The following is a 20225-nucleotide window of genomic DNA, read 5'->3' as shown; positions in this document are numbered from 1 at the left end:
TTTTATTTGTATTTTATTATTATTTATCTTTAATTGTTTTTAATATTTTTTTTTAACATATTGTCGCCACATTATAGGTGTCCCAAGAGGCCATTGAAAAACCTCTGGGGGACATAGACACTTTTTTTTTAGTTTTTTTGCACTGTAAATCCACTGTAAATCCAATGTTGCAGACTAAGACCCCTCAGCTCTGCTCTGCCTCCAAGACACCCACCAATCACCAGGTCCAATAGAGAAGGCAGCATAGCCATTTCCTCTATTTACTGCACAGCACTTTTTGAGGAGAAGGTAGAAGTCCATAATCAGCTGTGTTTCTGTCCAGAAGGACGGGGCCACAAACCATGGCTCTGCAAGCTGCATGCGGCCTGCTGGCTGTGTATCCCTTATCTAAAGGAAACTAAAAAGGAGTTTGATGGCCTACCCTTAGGTCCAGCATCCCTACCCTGAAGCTGTTTCGGGCAGCAAATGATACCGGAAACTATACAATGGACGGAACCAGAAGGGTTTGTTTACTGCAGTGCCAGGTACTCCAGCTCAACTCACATTCAAGTGAATGGGATCCAAGTTGAAATACTCCAGTGCCGGCAACTACACAGTGCACAGAACCGTCCGTCCACTGTATAGTTTCCGGTGTCAGCGGCTGCCTGAAACAGCTTGGAAAATGTTAAAGGCCCCAGCTGGTCGGCATTCAATATGAGCTTTCATGGTTTACCTCCAGGAGTTAAAACCTGTTCACACAAGCACATGGCTAGACTTCTTCAACTTGTGTGTCCACCACATGTCCATAGACAGAATTCTATTAACTGGAAATAAATGAAGGTTCTCACTGACTGACAGCAAGCAGAGATCTTGAAAACGGTAAAGAATTCTTATAAAAAGTATACCGAAAAACTGTACATTAATCAAAGAATAACATAGTTCTGGAACCAGAGTACCCTTTAAAGATGTTCCTGTAGAGTACGTAAACCATGTACTGTACAAGATGTCCAGGAGCGCATGGACACATTTGCTTAGACCCATGCATTAACACAATGATGTGGTATGTACAGATTTAAAGAGAACGCCCCGTGGGCAGCGTTTCCCACCATCCTAAGGAACTATGTTCTACTCTAAAGCACTGCGGTCTATTAGAGGAGGCATAGTTTTAAAATTAGCCTGTAACCAATGTTATGTGCCAGGCTTGGGTGACTCTCCTCCAGCTTACCCCTTTTAGGGCTCATGCGCATGAGCACATTTTTTTTCTGCATCCGATCCGCATTTTATGGAGGTCAGGTGTGGACCCATTCAATAGAACATGTCCTATTCTTGTCTATTTTACGGATAGGATTGTTCTATAGAAGGCAGGACATTCTGTTCCGCAAAATGCTGATTGCACACGGCCGGTATCTGTGTTCGGCAGATCCGCAATTTGCGGACCGCAAAAACACCAACGGTCATGTGCATGAGCCCTCGCGATTATTGGCCGGTCTCTTGAGCAGCATGATCTTGCTAATTAGATGCCTTTCATGCACACAACTTGTCCATACAGGTACAACATAATGCCTCACAAACACAACCATAGTTTCAGTCCGCGTCCTGTCCATATTTTTTGCTGTTCGGATGTGGATTCATTTCTATGGGACCACAAAAATGAGAACACTACCTGGATGTCATCTGTGTATGGTCCGAATCCATGTGTCTGTCCTGAAAATCACAGAACGTGTCCTATCAAGAATAGACAGTTCCATACAGTAAAAGCTAGATGCACACTGCCAGTATCTGTATTTTGCGGATACGCGGTTTCTGTCTGTGTCTGGACAGGGTGCCATCAACCCCGTTTTGACCATGTGCGGATGCCGCCCGTGTGCGTTCTGCAATTTGTGGAAGGGGCGGCCCATGATAGAAATGCCTATTCTTGTCTACAAAACGGACAAGAATAGGACATGTTTTATTTTTTTTGCAGGGTCACGGAGTGGAGCAACGGATTTTGAAGTGAACTGGTCCGCATCCGAGCCGCAAAAATTCATTCTGCACTGCGGCTTGAGCTGGCCATCCATAGTTACATAGTTGATACGGTTGAAAAAAGACAAAAGTCCATCAAGTTCAACCAAGGGATGAGTGGGGACGCGAATCACAGAAGGAAGCAAGACTCAGATTTCTACACGTTTTCATAAGCATTAATGTTGTTTACTTTTAAGAATTAAACTAAACCCTTTTTAAAACTGTCCACTGTTCCTACTGTGACCACGTCCTGAGGAAGGTTATTCCACAGCTTCCCAGTTCTTACAGTGAGGGTACTTTCATACTTGCGTGTTTTCCGGTATCAAGTTCCGTCCTAGAGGCTCAATACCGAAAAAAAACAGATTTTATCCAAATGCATTCTGAATGGAGAGCAATCCGTTCAGGATGCATCAGTTCAATCCCTCTTACGTTTTTTGGCCGGAGAAAATATCGAGCATGCTGCAGTTTTCTCTTCGGCCAAAAATCCTGAACACTTGCCGGAATGCCGGATCCGGCATTAATTTCCATTGAAATGCATTAATGCCGGATCTGGCCCCAAGTGTTCCGGCAAAACGGATCCGTTCTTTCCATCCGCGCATGCGCAGACCATTAAATCTGTGAAAAAAATAAATACCGGATCCATTTTTCTGGATGACAACCGGAAAGACGGATCCGGTATTGCAATGGATTTGTGAGACGGATCCGTCTCACAAATGCATCCTTTTGCGTCCAGATTGCCTGCCGGAATCCACTGCCGCAAGTGTGAAATTACCCTGAAGAAGCTTTGACACTTCTGGAGACTGAACTTTTTCTTCTCCAGTTGGAGGCAGTGCCCCTTGTCTTTTGAGGGCATTTTATATGGAATAGTTTTTCACCGTATTTTTTTTGTATGGGCCATTTATATATTTGTATAGGTTAATCATGTTCCCCCTTAGGCTAGTTTCGCACTAGCAGAAGGGTACTCCGGCAGGCTGTTCCAGCGGGTGAACAGCCTGTCGGATCCGTCCTGCCGCTAGTTCACGTATGCTTCCGGACTGCCGCTCCGTACCCATTGACTATAATGGGGGCGGGGCGGAGTTCCGGCGGCAGCGCGCACCGAGAGGCGGCCGTACTAAAAGTACTGCATGCAGGTTATTACCTGTGGAGGACCACGATCCTTTTTTGAATATGGGCACCACATTTGCCTTGCGACAATCACTTGCCACTGTACCACTACCTAGAGAATCTATTAGAATGATAAACAGGGGCACAGCAATGACTGAACTGAGCTCTTTAAGCACACTTGGGTGTACTCCATCTGGACCCGGAGCCTTGTTCACATTTACCTTATTTAACTTATCATCGACCATATCTACAGTTAGCCAATTGAGTATATCACTGGATGTACTAACGGCCCCAGCACCACAGATATCCGCTCCTTTCTCTTCTTTTGTATATATAGAGCTAAAACCCATTTAGTAACTCTGCCTTTTCCTTATCTTCAGTGACTACCCCCCCCCCCCCCCCTGTACAATTATTTAGGGGACCTACCTGCTCAGACCTTGTTTTTTTAGCATTTATATATTTGAAGAATTGTTTAGAATTTGTTTTGCTCTATTTTGCAACCTGCTGTTCGTTTTGTATTTTTCAAATTTTACCTCCTTTTCACAGATTTTATTAAGCTCTTTGTAATCTTCAAACGCTACAGCTGACCCCTCAGATTTGTATTTCTTTAAATGCCCTTTTTTTTGTCTTTTATTGCCCTTTTTATAGTAGCTGTAAGCCATGGGGGGTTTAATTTTAGCCGTTTATACTTGTTACGCAAAAAAACGGAACTGTCGTGTGCATGAGGCCTTATTATGTGACAGTAGCTGCTCCCAGTCTATGCCCTGAAATGATGCCCTCAACCCAGGGAAATTAGCCTTTTCTGTGTCTTTGCGCTGCCTGACAGAGTTTGCTTCTTATAGTTTAGGGGGGATATAATTATTTTGTGGTCACTATTACCTAGTGTTTCTCGAACAGTAACATTTCCAACAAATCTCTGCATCATAAGAAATGACCAGATCCAACAGAGAATGCCCCCTAGTAGGAGCTTCTACAAACTGGCCCATAAAGTGGTCCTGCAGAAAGTTGAGGATTTTTCTCCCCTTTGCGGTTGAGGCAGAATCATAACCCCTGTCCATGTCTGGGAAGTTAAAATCTCCTATTATCACCACTGTACCAGCCTGTGCCGCCCGCTCTATTTGGTTATACAGTTGCGTTTCTATCTCCACTGTGATGTTAGGGGGTCTATAGATTACACCAAGTATTATTTTTTCAGTGTTTATATCCCTTTGAACTTCCACCCATAAGGTTTCCACATCCTCACCCACAATTGCCTCTTTCATACTTGTCTTCAGATCACTCCTCACATACAGGGACACGCCACCACCTTTTCTATTAAACCTGTCTTTCATGAATAGTGTAAAAACTCTCAATATTTACAGCCCAGTTATGCGAAGAGTCCAACCATGTCTCAGCCACACCAAGTACCATAGCCTCCAGCTCCCCCATTTTGCTAGCGGCTGCGCTGCATGGATCTTACAGTTTGGACTATCCACACGTAAGAAGCTACGCTATCTGAATTAGCACGGACCACACAGACTTGAGAAAGGAGAATACTTACTCCGAAACGCGTTGTCGCTTATTACCTAATAAAAAAATTAGATTTTGTAAATATCCGTTGAAGTGGTGTTTGCGCCAAGAGGTATCACAGTTGTGTACTGTCCTGGTACATATACCCCCACTGAACCATTTTGCTAGCTAGACTTCTGGAATTTGTGAAAATACATTGTAAAGATAACGGTCAGCCCTCTACTGGTTCCCCACACACATGTATGCTCGGCTCTGTCCAGCGTGCATGTGTTGTGAATGGGAGAAGGGGGGAAAGCTACTTCCATATACCTCTGCAGGGCGACTTGCTGAAATCCAACATGTCCAGCCCTTTCACCCCCCACATCGAGTTTGGGGGGGCCTCACACACATTAGCGCTAGTTACATCTGCGTTGGAGGTTCTGTTCGGGGCCTCCGTTGCAGATTCCGTTACAAAGACCAGACAAAATAGTTCTGTTCCTGTACCTGTTCTGTGTTTTTGACCTGCTCCTGGTTTTGGGTTACAATCACTGACGGAGATCACACTGACCAAACACCGACTGTGAGAAAGTGGCCTACATAACCACAGCAGCTCCCTCCCACTGCTTTGACCATGGGAACAAACTTTCATTTGACCCTGTCCCTTATTATCTGCTTGGCGGTTGAGTACCGTGCGAGCGTACGGGCCGCAGCTGGCCCATTGTTTAGTCGGTCTGCATTGTTAATGGCTGCACGGTATCGAAGGTGCCGTGCGGCCGTTAACAATGCAGACAAGACGATCCAGCTGCGGCCCATACGCTAGCACAGTTTTCAACCGCAGCATAGGCCACATCACAACCATGAAATGGCAGCGCTATGTGACCGTATCCTAATAGGACCTACAAGAGCAATTATCATTAGCCGCGAGAAAGATTTGGGCATACACTCTTCCCTGTGGAGATTTATAAAACCCCTATCCGCATTTAGAAGACCCTTATACACTGCGTGGGGGCAGGTCCTGGACCTTTCTTTGTGAAAAGTTTCTGAATAAACTCAGCGTTTTAAGGAGAACCTTTTTTTAGTATCTGATACGTCATGAGCAGACATTTGTTTTTTCCGTCGGTTCCTGCTTGTTGTGCCTGGTGGTAACTGAAGCAATGCAGACATCCATGTCCTGGAAGCGAGATAACTAGACAGAGCCGTGTAAGCCCAGCGCCCTGTCCGGCTGTAAACGTGACATCAGTCGCGGTCAATATGCAGTGTAGGGATATTATCAGAACTGCTCCAGTCACTCAAGTATTTCTCATCATCAGGTTTCACCGTCTTCAAAATATCTTCTTGGCAAAAATATTTTCAGTGGTGAAGGCTGGGAAGGAGGAGGGGGGAATTAGATAATGTCTGGGCCAAAATGAGGTTTCTATCTAACATGCAGCGAGCATTAACCCTTCTCTGTATGTGACACACAGAAGAGAATTTAAAGGAGTTATCTAACCCATATAATGCCCCCCAAAATGCCCGGGTACCTCATACAGGTTATACTTACCATGCTCCCCGACACTCGCATCTCTCCAGATGCCCGCACGGCCGCCACTGCATCTCCATGTCACAGGCTGCTACAGGGACACGTCACGGGTGGCCCTAGGGAGATGCAGCAACAGCCGTGCAGGTATCAAATAGGGCGACATGGGTTACAGGAAGCAGGTAAAGTATAACCAGTATGGGGTGACCAGGCATTTTGGGGGGCATTATAGGGGTTGGATAACCTAAGGGCTCATGCACAGGGCATGCATTTTGCAAAACGGAACGCCTGGCTCATAATTCAACAGTCCTATCCTTGTCCGTAATGTGGACAAGAATAGGACATGTTCTATATTCTTGCGGATGCCACGGAACAGATATACGGATGTGGACAGTCCATATCTTTTGCGGCCCCACTGAAGTGAATGGACCCTCACCCGACCCGCAAAAAATGCAGATCGGATGTGGACAAAAAATACATTAGTGTGCATGAGCCCATATGTGGGGAGTTTCCAGTGCTGCATTTATAAAACAGTTGAGAAATGCAGAACGCTGCCTGCAAGATGCCATCACTGAGCTGGAGACAGGTAGAGCTCGCGCTATGATATGGTTGTGGTATGTGGTTTAGTTGGCACATATTACATGGGGGCACTGCATACAGAAAATGACCAAGTATAAAGGTCGATTCTGGCTGACCAGTCACAATTATGTAAGAATTTGTGTGATTCTCATGCACATGACTGTACGTATTTTGTAGTCCGCAAAATCAGGATATTGTTCATATTGCATCCGCATTTTTTGTGGACCCATTGACTTTCGGATGCGGACGATGTCCAGTCCTCATTTTTTTAATTTATTTTTTGTGGACCACCGACATGTACACCAGTTTCTTTTATGTACAACCTTAACATGTTCCCCCCACACTAAGTATCAGACAGTATTAGTAAATCTGTCCCAGGGTTTTAATGTGACAAAAGTTAACTGAAGGGGAACCAAGACAATGGGAGTCATTTACGAACATTTTTACGCCAGTTTTTGGCGTAAAAATGTGACACAATCCCTTTTTATGTATTTTTTTAACACCCATGCGACAATATAATGATGCACGGGCATTTATGTGCCGCGTTCGACACATAGGAGTGTCGAGGGTGTGGGGAGGGCATGCCTGGACTCTAACCTTGACAAATTACTAACATTTACGCTTGGAAACAGGTGTAAACATTGGCGAACAAGTCCTCCAGCCAGGGCCTGGTATAGTTTTTCGGCCAGGCACACAGACCGCTGAAGGTGTGCCTAATTTATGACGAGGTGCACGCCTCGTCATAAGTTAGGCGCCTCTTCAGTAAGAAAAGCCAGCGCAGAAGGGGAGTAAAAGACCGGTGTAAAAAGTCTTTGTAAATTACCCCCAGTTACTACAGCAACATCATTGGTCATTTCTATACAATATATAATGATACGGATACATTTAATATATAAATGATATCTTATAATATATAAGGATACATTTATTGAAATTTTGCCTTTATCAAAAAACATGTTAACCCTTATGTACTGACAGGTAACCATGTTTATACCACACGCAGCAAATTTAATTGCTGGAGAAAGTTTGTACAGAATGGTTCTGGTCCACCCCAGCTGGTCATGAAAACAGATAAGCTGTTAGTTTTTATGGCCACTTTGCATCCTTTTGGCTATTTCCTGGCCATCTATCCGTTTTTAACATTTGTTTTTCATCCATTTTTAACAGATGTTTAAGAATGGTTGAATTTCATTGGCTTTTGTTTAAAATCCCAACCCCTGCAGAGCCCTTAGTAAATATTATGCCTCCGATAGTACCCTCAATATGCAGAATGCCCCCTTTAGCTATAATGGCCCTCCCTTAGTGCACCCAGTAAAATTATTGCCCCTATGTGGTGCAGCCAATATGAATAATTCCCTTATTCGTACCCCCCATATATTATGACCCCCTTAGTGCTCCCTGTATATGTGATGGCTACCTTAATGCCATAATAATAATACCGACAAAAAAATATATATATACTCACGTTACCATAGGCACTTGCGGGAAGATTCCCTTCGCCCTGGAAGAAGCAGTACCTGACGCTCCCAGCGTGATCATGGGACGTTTTTAACGGCTGTTACAGGTGACATTCTGTCTAAATGGCTGTTGAACACAGTCCCATTGATTTAAATAGGGTCCAGCTGCTATTCACTGGCCATTGAAAAAACGGCAATAACCCCATAGCCTGCAATGGTTCTAAAAACGTCCATGTACTGTCATGTGAATGTACCCTAAGGGCTCATGCACACAAATGTATTTTTTTTCTGTGTCCGTTCAGTTTTTTTGTTTTTTTTTGCAGACCATATGCGGAACCATTCATTTCAATGGGTCTGCAAAAAAAACTGAAGTTACTCTGTGTGCATTCTGTTTCTGTATGTCCGTTACACAAAAAAATGGAACATGTCCTATTATTGTCCGCATTACAGACAAGGATAGTACTGTTCTATTAGGGGCCAGCTGTTCTGTTCCGCAAAATACGGAATGCACACGGACGTCATCCGTATTTTTTGCGGATCCGTGTTTTGCAGACAGCAAAATACATACGGTCGTGTGCAGGAGCCGTAAGACAGAGAATGAGAATAACGTCTCTCGGACTATTATCCCACTCCCCAAGACCTGTCATGTTTGCCATGTGTTGTTTGCACAGTGAGCTGTACAGTGAGAAGCTGCGGCTTTCATCACAGATGACAGCATTGCAGAGCAGAGTACAGGATATGAAACCTGGCTGTCCAATCGTCCCAAAATCAGATATTATGGGAATGCATTTTATCGTAAGCTTCTTCTACGTGCACACATGGCGAGTCCACTGCGGACGCAGGGCAAAACCTGCAGCGTATTGAGACGAAAAAAAAAACACCAGAAATAAGCTAAAACCTCATAACGGACATGCTGCAGAATGAAAACATGCAGCACAGTTTACACTGAGGTCGTCTCGGCGGCATGTGGATGAGATGTCTAAAATGTCATCTACTTTGCTTGTACTGTAAATACGTAAGGACAATCCGCAGCGTTTACACCACACATGAACCTACCTTACTGGTCGTTCTGCCAGTGTGGAATACAGTGAGGTAGAAAGCAAGCTTTTCACTATGGCTGGAAGGCAATGTCTCTGTAATGGCGGCACAGTGGATGACCCTGTTGTGTTGGATCTGTGGTATGAGGGTACTGTGGCTGTTCATGTATTGAGATCATTGAGGTGGGCACAATTATGGGGTTAATGGTCCACTGTGGTAGCATTTTGTGCACCGACGTTGGTCTTAAGGGCCCTTACAGATGGTAGTTGGGAGGGAAGCATTCCTACCCAGCAATTGCCTGCTCATCTGTAAAGGAGACCGCTGTATTTACATGAAAAGATCTCCTCCACAGTAGGGGGAGGAACAATCACTAAAGCCATCGCTCTTCCCCATACAGAATCATTGTAGCAGAGGCTGATTAGCCGACACAATATTCTGCCAGCAAACGATCACTGAGGCGTCCGCCTGTAAGATCCAATGACCCGACGAACAAGCGTTTATAGCACCTTTCTACCAGCAGATAATCGCTAACGAGTGTTGTACGAAGAATCATTAGCGCTAATCTGCCCAAACATCAGGTAGTGAAAAGGGGCCTTAAATCTGCTTGCCATTGTTTTCAAGCGCTTTACCTCATACAGAGCATTTTGTCCAAGTAATTATTAAAATCCCATATGTGAAAAAAACAAAGGGGGGGGGCTCATTTATTAGCATATATACACCACTATTCTGGCGTATATGTCACAGATTTTGTCGCACACCATTTTGCGTCAAAATCTGTGTCTTTTCCCCCACTCACGCCACTTTTCCTAAGTGGCAAGAAAAGGGGGCGTAGCGTGGGAAGGGAAGCGGGCGGACCAGTAGGCCTGGCTCATTTATCATTTTCCACATCAGTTTTTGGCGTGGAAAATGGCATACATCTATGCCAGAAATGGAGCTGGTGTAGATTTAAAGCGCCAAACTTATGTAGAGGCCTGTGCTTCTGCATACCTTTATGCTTCCTCCAGCGCTAAGGGAATTAAAAGGGGTTCTCCATGAATCAAGAAAAATAAAAATACTTAAATATTATTTTATCATAAATATATTCCCAAATACCTTTCATTAGTTATAATGGCTTGTTTTGTCTGGGGAACAATTCTTAGGAGAAATAAAATGGCCGCCGTCCTATTAGCACACACAAAACCTGTCCTAATCGCACAGGAGGACAAGTTACTTTAAAACACTGAGCTAAAGAGCTGCCTCATCCTCCTCTCTGCTCTGACTGTCAGGGATTAGGGTCCTGAATATAGCTGATAAGATCTTCAGCTGAATCTCTGTAGGAATATAGTTCATGAGGAGACATGAAGTACAGAGAGGACGGACAGGACAGACTGTGGTAATGGAGACTGCATACAAGTGCTGCTGCTCATTACTACACCTCCACCTCCTCTCTGTACTCCATGTCTCCTCATGAAGCAGAGAGGAGGATGAGGCAGCTCTTTGTCCTCCTCCTGTGTGATTAGGACAGGTTTTGTGTGTACAGGACAGCGGCCATTTTATTTCCCTTCATTATTGCTCCCTAGACAAAGCCATTATAGCTAATAAAAGGTAATTGGTAATATATTTATAACAAATTCATACTTACATTTTTTTTTTTATTCCCGAAGAACTCCTTTAGGACTGGTGTGGAAAACCTCGGTCTTAATAAATGCCCCCAAGATGTTCATTCTTGGTAATCCATGGTAATTCTCACCGAGAAGCCTAAAAACCACTACAAAATCTGTGCCTAAAACTGCTTCAAATGGAAAAACTCAAATAAAAAAATATCAGCGCAGTAAATACATGGTATTTTGATGCAGACACCACACCAACATTTTCAGGGTGCTAATATAACTATGTGAACATACCCTTATGGGGCACTATGGCACTCACTGCTATAAGCCCCACTGTTCTAGATGATCTCTGGCTGGCATTTTCACACACACTGGTATAAACCAAAATAATACTGCTTTGCTGTGAATGTGCAGCTGATGCACAGGAGGATTAGGCCTCATTCACACATATGTGGATTTTCACAGACCACGGCTCGTGAAAGCCCAGCCTGCTGTCCTGCTGAGTGCACAGCGTTATTGGTTGCCTATGACGCGGTACGTTTCGTGCTGCCGCCGTTGTACAGTAATACACTCGTATGATCTATAAGAGTGTATTACTGTACAGCGGCGGCGGCACGGAGCGCACGGTGTCATAGCAACCAATGACACCGTGCACTCAGCAGGACGGGTTTTCACGGACCATAGTCCGTGAAAATCCACATATGTGTGAATGAGGCTTTAACCCCATTGTCGTTCCATAGGACTAATCCTCCCTGTTTCCATCTGAAAAAAGGGGTGGGAATTCTCCATTGCATGCGAGCGGGCTAGTGGAAACCTTTCACATGTATGGGATGCAGACTGGTTGGACTTGTCGCCGATTTAGGAGTAGACTGTGCTGAAATAAGTATGAACAGGGCCTTACGGTGCACTGGGGGAGCTGTGCTGTCCCTGTGGCTGAAAGTGGGTGTAGATGTTATGGAGAAGTGGTCATGGGGTAAATAGAGGGGACATACCTGCCCCTGTCATCCATCTCCAAAAATTAGAAGGTATGTCTGACCAGTAGGTCATCCGCTATTCCTGTTCTATTCTGCTCTGCTCCCGAGTCGCCTGCCTGGATGAATTATCGCAGTTCATGTCAATGTTTCATTCATTTCATGCTTTCCAGGAAAGGTCTGCACATACATGTTCCATCGTATCATGTTACATGTGGTCATCTATAAAGGAAATGACTATAGCCACAGGGATGTAGATGCCCATTGAGGTGTGCCAGCTAGGTATCACCGAATACCAATAGTAAGAGTATGGGTATCTGCAGCGGGCTACTTACTGGGGACCCATCTCACACAACGCACCCCCATCATCTTGGCTCTCATCTCTCAGCTTACACTACGGATCCAAGATTTAGAAAGGACCGGCTGTGAACGCATGCAGCCTCATTAAAAGTGACAGCCATCTCCTGGACTTCAGCAGGATGCCATCTGGAGCCCGTCCTTTGGGCTGACATATTGATCATGCATCACATGTCAGATGAGCAGGGAGTGTCGTACAGAAAGGTGGTACACTGACGAGAATACGTCAGCATGGGGCATGTGATAAATCTGATCCTTCTTGTCGCTGTCCCCATAGAAGTCAATGGAGCTGACTTCTCTGCTGCTTCTGTTAGGCCTTATTCACATGTCCATGATGAAATCCGTGATAAGATGGTCAGTGATTCATCTGTTAAGATTTCTGTGAAGAATCCGTGTTTGGTCCATGTGTACATTTTATTGCTCTCCATGTGTCATCCGTGTTCCATGGACACTGCACGGCTAAATGAAAAGGATTTTCCTAGATTTTCTAACTGATGACCTATCCTCTGAGTAGTATCTGATCGGTGGGGGGTCCGACACCTGGGACCACCGCCAATCAGTTGTTTGAGAAGGCAGCGGCGCTCCCTTCTTACAGATGGCCCAGCGCGGTACATTGTATGGCGGCTGTGCTTGGTATCGCGCCCAGCCGCATTCACTTTTATGGGGCTGAGCTGCTCCTGGGCCACATGAACGATGAACGTGTCGTCACTGGCCTAGGAAAAGCTGTCATGGGAGCCCTGGTGCCTTCTCAAACAGCTGATCTGCGGGGGTCCTATGTGTCAGACCCCCACCAGTCAGATACTGATGACCTATCCAAAAGATAGGTCATCAGTTATCAAGTCTCAGAAAACCCCTTTCATTTTTTTAGCATCTTTTCTTAATGGTCCGTGAAATATGGATAAAACACTGATGGTGTCCGTGTTTTTCAAAGACCCACAGACTATAATGGGCGTGAAAGATCCATAAACACAGGCAAAATAGGGAATGCGCCTGTGCTAAAACCACGGACCATGCTAAAACACTGATATGTGTATACACACATTAAAATGAATGGGCACGCGTGCCGTCCTTGGAGAACACGGACAGCACACGTCTGTGGATCACTGACACATGCATGAGGCCTAAGCCTGCTTTCACACATCAGTATTTGGTCAGTGACTTCCATCAGTGATTCTGTGCCAAAAGCAGGTGCGGGTCCAAAATACAGAACAGGTGCGGCTCCTTCCTTTCTCTGCGGAGGCTCCACCCCCGGTTTTGGCTCACAATGACTGACCAAATTACCGAAGTGTTAACTAGGCCTTACCTAAAGGGATATGTGTCACCAAAAATGTTATCTGCCAGTTAAAACCAAATAGTAACACGTCCTTTTTTCTAGTCTTTCTGATTGCAGATTTTTGTAATTCTATTTTCTGCACATTAATATGGGGGCGGCCATCTTCCCTGAGCATTTACGCACCATTAAAAAATGACAGACACAATGGTCAGGAGGGGACCTTATTGACTTCTGTGGGAGGGTTTTTTAGGCACGCTCTGTGACCTGTGCTGAGGTCATTGTACAAGGAAGGAATAGAAAACATGTGGTATTGCCTATTGTGAATGGAGGATCCGGTCTTATCTGTACACAGAGGTGATATCATTACAGGCAGGATTAGAATGACAGCTAAGCAGATAACTGCAGTCAAGTGATCTGTACAGACCAAGAAGTGGCGCCTATTATTAGGCTTAGTGACCTGTGGGAAAACTGCAGGATTTTATGTTTTTTGTTTAAATATAGATGTCAACATGGAAAAGTAAAAAAAAACCTTACCAATAATTCTTTAATAATATGTTAAAAACAATAGGTCATTTTTTGATGACACATTCCCTTTAAAGGCTCATGCACACAACCGTATGTTGCCAGAAACCCATTGACATGAATGGGTCTGCAATCTGAAAGATACAACCGAAGATAGGACTTCACAAGGATCGGGAGCGCTTCCGTGGGATTTCGGGTCCGTGCCTCCGCCCCACAAAAAGTTGTTCTATCTTTGGCTATATGTTACCGATCGCAGACCCATTCAAGTCAATGGGTCCGCACAGCAATACAGAGTGCACATGGCCGGTGCCCGTGCATTGCAGCATGGGCACTGAGCCATTACGGTTGTTAGGCCTCATGTACACAGCCATGTCCGATTTCTGATCTGGAAAAAAAATGGACCCTTGAAAGAAGGATGGCTTATGTGTGTATTCCATTTTTTCTCACTCCCGTCAATAGAAAACCATGTATGACCTGCGGTGAGATTCCTGGATAGGGCGGATGGATATGTAGGGGTCAGTTCGCTATCTGCTTTAAAAACGAATAGCACAGTGAAAAGAAAGCTGGTCGTGCGCATGAGGCTTTACTGGAAAGGGCGGCATTGTCGGCTTCCATATGTAATAACCCTGTGCGCAGAAAAGCACTTTCTCCATGCATATAGAGAGTGGTGGGTCTAATTAATCAAGGGGTTGCCCGATCGCATACGAATAACGCTTAATCAACATATTATGAACGTCTCAGCCACTTTCTAACTTTATTTGAGTTCCAGTTCCTCAGCTTTCAGTATCTCCGGTTGCTGTATGTGAATGTGAACCGGAATAGACTGTTACAGAGCTTAAAGGCATATTACCATATAACCCATATCGCTAGGATATGCCATCACTTCATGATCGGTGGAGGTCTGACCTCTAAGACCCCCACCGATCCTGATCATAAAGGGGCCACAACTCTGCAGCCACTTCATAGTCTCTCTCTGGGCCAGTGAATGGGGCTGGCTGCAGAGGAAGCCGGGGACGCAGCGTGGAATCAGCGCTATAGCCCCTTCATTCTCAGTAGCCCACCCATCGTAAAGTAATGGCATGTCCTAGCGTTCCCTTTATGACATGGACATACCACTTTAAACCAGAGGTGGCCACTTGATGCCAACGTACATTCTTTAGAATAAAGTATAGAGTGCCGCTGGTAAAGGTGATGGCGGGTTTATATACGAGGGCACATAACTGGAAGTATCCATGTGTATGTACCGTTGTATAACCCATAAAGCACACACTGGCACTGCATGAAAACCATACAAAACATCCCGGAAAAGGTGACTTGAGGTGTGAATTGTAACTGCGGCAGGTGGCGTCAGCCCGCTGAATGGGGCTCAATCTGCAGGCGGTACAAATCCAGGGCAGAATCAGAAGGTCTGCAGCGGATTCTTCTGCCAGTCAGTAACATAATAAAGTCCCTGCGCTGTTCTCCTGTACAATGGCTTCTCGTCCTCCATAGATCTAGCAGATGGCGACAACCACTGAATACAGATATTACATTGCCCTCAGGGGTTGTCAGACCGCTTTCAACAAGCCCTGAGTGACATAGAAATGGCATTGTTAGCAAATGTCACCCACATAACCGTGCAGATTTCTGCGCTACCCACTACCGTGCGCTGTAATGCCAGCCATAAGTGGTTGTCAGACAGCAAAATCAGGTCTGTGCCCTGTCCCTTTCATTTTTACATATGGCAGAACAATGCCACCCTTCCCCTCCCACAGGCCCGATAGAAGCTTCAATGGCTACCTAGATGCATGCTGGAGACCCCAGAATGACCCGTGCCCTCTATAGGGCACAGTAGTGGCGCATGACCCTGAGCCTAGGTCTCACTAGAGGCGGCCATAATTCCATAAACCGGTGGGCAGCAGTGCGATTTCCATAGACCCACTGACTGGCACAGTTTAAGGAATTTGGGGAGATGAGAATGCCATGTGTTGCCAGGCTGCAAGGCTTTCTACCCATCACCAGGATGGGCACTACAGTTAAAGGCGCAGTCCCCTCCACACCGCAGCCCCCGGTCTGCAGCAGCCCGCACACCGAACGGAAATCAGTGCCCGTCACTCGGCGGATCACAGCTGTTACCGGGCGGCAGATGGAGCAGAAGGGCACGGATCCGGCGCTGGCAGCACCCACCCTGCGCACAGCAGCCGCACCCTGCGCTATGGTAACGATGGGGATGAGGAAGGGTCAGTGACGGGTGAGGTGTAGCCCCTCTTACCTACTGCAGCCTCCACCTCTGGGGCGCATCCAGCATGGCTCCCATAGGTGCAGACGGGCGACCCCTCTCTGGTGCTGCTAATTAGCCCTTCATGGTGGAGAGCCGGTAGGAGCGTCCTGTCATCCAGCAGGCAGGGGGGCGCTCAGTGTCCTGTGACAGGGGAGGGGAGGCCGTCCTGTGACACAGGGGGAGGGGGAGGCGGCCGGGCTGTACGGCGCTGGGAGGAGAGAGGCGGGGGGCGGAGCCGTCCTCTCGGGGGTGGGGGCAGTCCGAGCATCTCTCACCTGACCGCACTGCAGAGCATCCCTCCCCGGTACTCACCTGACAGCGCTGCAGAGCATCCCTCCCCGGTACTCCCCTGACAGCACTGCAGAGCATCCCTCCCCGCTATTCACCTGACAGCACTGCAGAGCATCCCTCCCCGATACTCCCCTGACACTGACAGCACTGCAGAGCATCCCTCCCCGGTACTCCCCTGACAGCACTGCAGAGCATCCCTCCCCGGTACTCACCTGACAGCGCTGCAGAGCATCCCTCCCTGCTACTCCCCTGACAGCACTGCAGAGCATCCCTCCCCGGTACTCCCCTGACAGCACTGCAGAGCATCCCTCCCCGATACTCCCCTGACACTGACAGCACTGCAGAGCATCCCTCCCCGTACTCCCCTGACACTGACAGCACTGCAGAGCATCCCTCCCTGCTACTCCCCTGATAGCACTGCAGAGCATCCCTCCCTGCTACTCCCCTGATAGCACTGCAGAGCATCCCTCCCCGGTACTCCCCTGACAGCACTGCAGAGCATCCCTCCCCGATACTCACCTGACAGCCCTGCAGAACATCCCTCCCCGGTACTCACCTGACAGCGCTGCAGAGCATCCCTCCCCGGTACTCCCCTGACAGCGCTGCAGAGCATCCCTCCCTGCTACTCCCCTGACAGCACTGCAGAGCATCCCTCCCTGCTACTCCCCTGACAGCACTGCAGAGCATCCCTCCCCGATACTCACCTGACAGCACTGCAGAGCATCCCTCCCCAGTACTCACCTGACAGCACTGCAGAGCATCCCTCCCCGGTACTCACCTGACTGCCCCTGTGTATACAGGACTGCAGAGCATCCCTTCTCTGTACATACCTGACTGTCCGTGTGTATACAGCGTTGCACAGCCTCCACCCCCCCCCCCCCCCCCCTCACCTGACTCTGCCCCGTGTATACCCCTTTAGTGTCTCCAGAACAAATCCTCACCTAGCCCACGTTCCATGACGAGTAGAACTTATCTCTCGGTGCAGATCTTGCCTATCTGGGAGCTCGGTGCAGCAGGTGCACTGAAATCACTGCATCGCGCCCACCAGTGCAAAACTAACCGTCACAGGGTAAATGGTGGAGCAGGTATCTGACAGACCCCTGCTTCACCATGGTCGCAAATGCAGTTGGAAGTGGTGGAGCTCCTGGGGGGCGGTGGGGCAGGCTGCCATGCCTAAAGCAACCCTGCGATCCTGTGGTGGTAAAGACCACCACTGCTTTTTTAGATTTCTAGATTTTCTTAGATATATGTATGTGTATATATATATATATATATATATATATATGTATATATACACACTGTGTGTATCTATATCTATATATTGTGACACAGGGGTTGTGTCTGGCAAGGCAGGTATTTTCTTCCCAGCATGTGTGGCTGGGCTGGTGTCCTTAAATAGGCAGCTGGACTCAGCAGTGATGTCTCTGTTTTTGGTATCTGAGGCTTTGTGCTGTGCTGGGGGGCTGGGAGCCGCATGCGGCCTCCTTGCTTCAAGTCGAGCTAAGCCCGCCCCTTTACCGTCCTCCCTTTACTGTGATTGACATCCTGCTTTGAGGCTGGCATTGTGCAAGTCTCGCGCATGCGCGGTGCGCTCCTTGTCACTGCGCGATCCCGTCTCCTGCTTTCGCACTCAGCCGGCCACTTTCCTCTGTTTGCACATGCGCGGGAAGCGCACGATGGAAAAGGGTAAGGGGCGGGCTTAGCTTGACTTGTGGCAAGGAGGCCTCTGCCCCCTTGACTTCAACCTGACTCTGAGGATAGCGAAACCACAGATTAAGGCTACATGCACACGACCGGTCCGTTTTTTGCAGAGCTGTGGAGTCGGAGGCAATTTTGGGTACCTGGAGTCGGAGTCGGCAAAAATGAACCGACTCCGACTAAATTTAAATTGGAATAAAAAAAAAAAAAAAGCAAGTTTAAATGTCCCAATTCACAAAAAGCTATAATTAATTACTTCTCTACTGTAAGAATAAAGACCAATGCATGCAGTGCGTCACGTTACCGCAAAACAAACGCGTTCAGTGACCATGAAGAAGCATGCTTTTTATATGCTTCACTATATGGCACGCAACGCACAGTAAGGCCTCTTTCACACGACCGTTTTTTTTTTCCGTTTTGCGGGCCGTTTTTTGCGGTCCGTATACGGTCCGTATACGGAACCATTCATTTCAATGGTTCCGCAAAAAAAACGGAATGTACTCCGTGTGCATTCCGTTTCCGTATTTCCGTTTTTCCGTTCCGTTTAAAGATAGAACATGTCCTATATTTGGCCGCAAATCACGTTCCGTGGCTCCATTAAAGTCTATGGGTCCGCAAAAAATCGGAATGCATACGGAAATGCATCCGTATGTCTTCCGTATCCGTTCCGTTTTTTGCGGAACCATCTATTGAAAATGTTATGCCCAGCCCAATTTTTAATATGAAATTACTGTATACTGTATTTGCCATACGGAAAAACGGAACGGAACAACGGAACGGAAACGGAACCACAACGGAAGCAAAAAACGGAACAACGGATCCGTGAAAAACGGACCGCAAAACACTGAAATGGACATACTGTCGTGTGAAAGAGGCCTTAAGGAGCGACAATATTTAGGCCTCTCTCAGACGGGCGGTGCGGGTGCGTTGCGGGAACATGCGCGATTTTTCCGCGCAAGTGCAAAACATTGTAATGCGTTTTGAACTGGTGTGAGAAAAATCTGCATCTTTGGTACCCAAACCCGAACTTTTTCACAGAAGTTCAGGCTTGGGATCGGTGTTCTGTAGACTGTATTATTTTCCCTTATAACATGGTTATAAGGGAAAATAATAGCATTCTGAATACAGAATGCATAGTAAAACAGCGCTGGAGGGGTTAAAATAAAAATAAAATTAACTCACCTTAAAGGGCTTCTGTCACCCCCAAAACCCTTTTTTTTTTTGGGGGGGGGGGGGGGCTTGTTCAAATCCATATTTAACGACTATTCCCTATATAGGGCTCTTACCTTTGTCTGTGGCTTCTTTTCATTAAAAAACAATCTTTTCAAATATGCAAATCGCTTCACTACCAGCAAGTAGGGCGTCTACTTGCTGGTAGCCGCGCAAAAAAACGCCCCCTCCTCCTGTTGATTGACAGGGCCAGCCGCGATCTCCTCCTCCTGGCTGGCCCTGTCAGCATTTCAAAAATCCTGCGCCTGTCTTCATTCGGCGCAGGCGCTCTGAGAGAAGGAGGTTTGCCTCCTCAGCACCCCCTCAGTGCGCCTGCGCCGATGACGTCACTGAAAGAGTTTTTTTATAAACAGTGTTTTTATAAAGTATACAACAACCAGTGGAGGAATAAAAAACATGATTAGGAACACACTGGGGGCTACTGTAAGGTAATGTGTTTTGGAGGCGACAGGTTCCCTTTAAGAACTTGTATTTTGCCTCTGTACTGCGCCCGCTTACCAAAGCGAAACCCCACTAATATATATCAGTAGACGTAATGGGTTGGCGTGTAATTGGTCTACTGGAGAAGTTGAGGAGCAGACTGCAGCATGTCGGTTGAGCCGCCCAAGGTCCTACGGGCAGACACAAGTGTGAGGTGAAATGTGACGTGGCTCTATACTGCTCCGTAACACAGACGGAAAACAGTTACCATGGCAACCACTACTGCACATCACATGACCACAGCAGCATGTGGCTTCTGGGACACATATATAGTCTGACAAGCATGTACGGTATACAGTGCATGCAGTGCTGCCCCCGCTGCCAGAACATGCTTGGGGTTAGTACTTGCATGTCATTTTATGACGCTGTGCCACACACAGCACTTGTCACAC

At 46.8% G+C, this 20225-nt stretch overlaps 2 protein-coding genes across 2 annotated transcripts in view; one reads left to right on the top strand and one right to left on the bottom strand.

The window, feature by feature from the left end:
* Positions 1 to 16288, bottom strand: part of GNAZ (G protein subunit alpha z) — a 124357-nt gene extending 108069 nt beyond the window's left edge. The window contains exon 1 of the mRNA XM_044275495.1: positions 16126 to 16288. The gene's annotated coding sequence lies outside the window, so the exon portion shown is untranslated. The remainder of the gene's footprint in view (positions 1 to 16125) is intronic.
* The window catches only part of RSPH14 (radial spoke head 14 homolog), a 213975-nt gene that overhangs the window by 145333 nt on the left and 48417 nt on the right, over positions 1 to 20225 (top strand). The gene's annotated exons all lie outside the window — the stretch shown is intronic.

This window comes from Bufo gargarizans, chromosome 1 (genome assembly GCF_014858855.1).
Source record: "Bufo gargarizans isolate SCDJY-AF-19 chromosome 1, ASM1485885v1, whole genome shotgun sequence".
Taxonomy (NCBI): Eukaryota; Metazoa; Chordata; class Amphibia; order Anura; family Bufonidae; genus Bufo; species Bufo gargarizans.
Note: the sequence above shows the minus strand (reverse complement) of the source record. Positions and strands in the feature narration are given on the sequence as shown.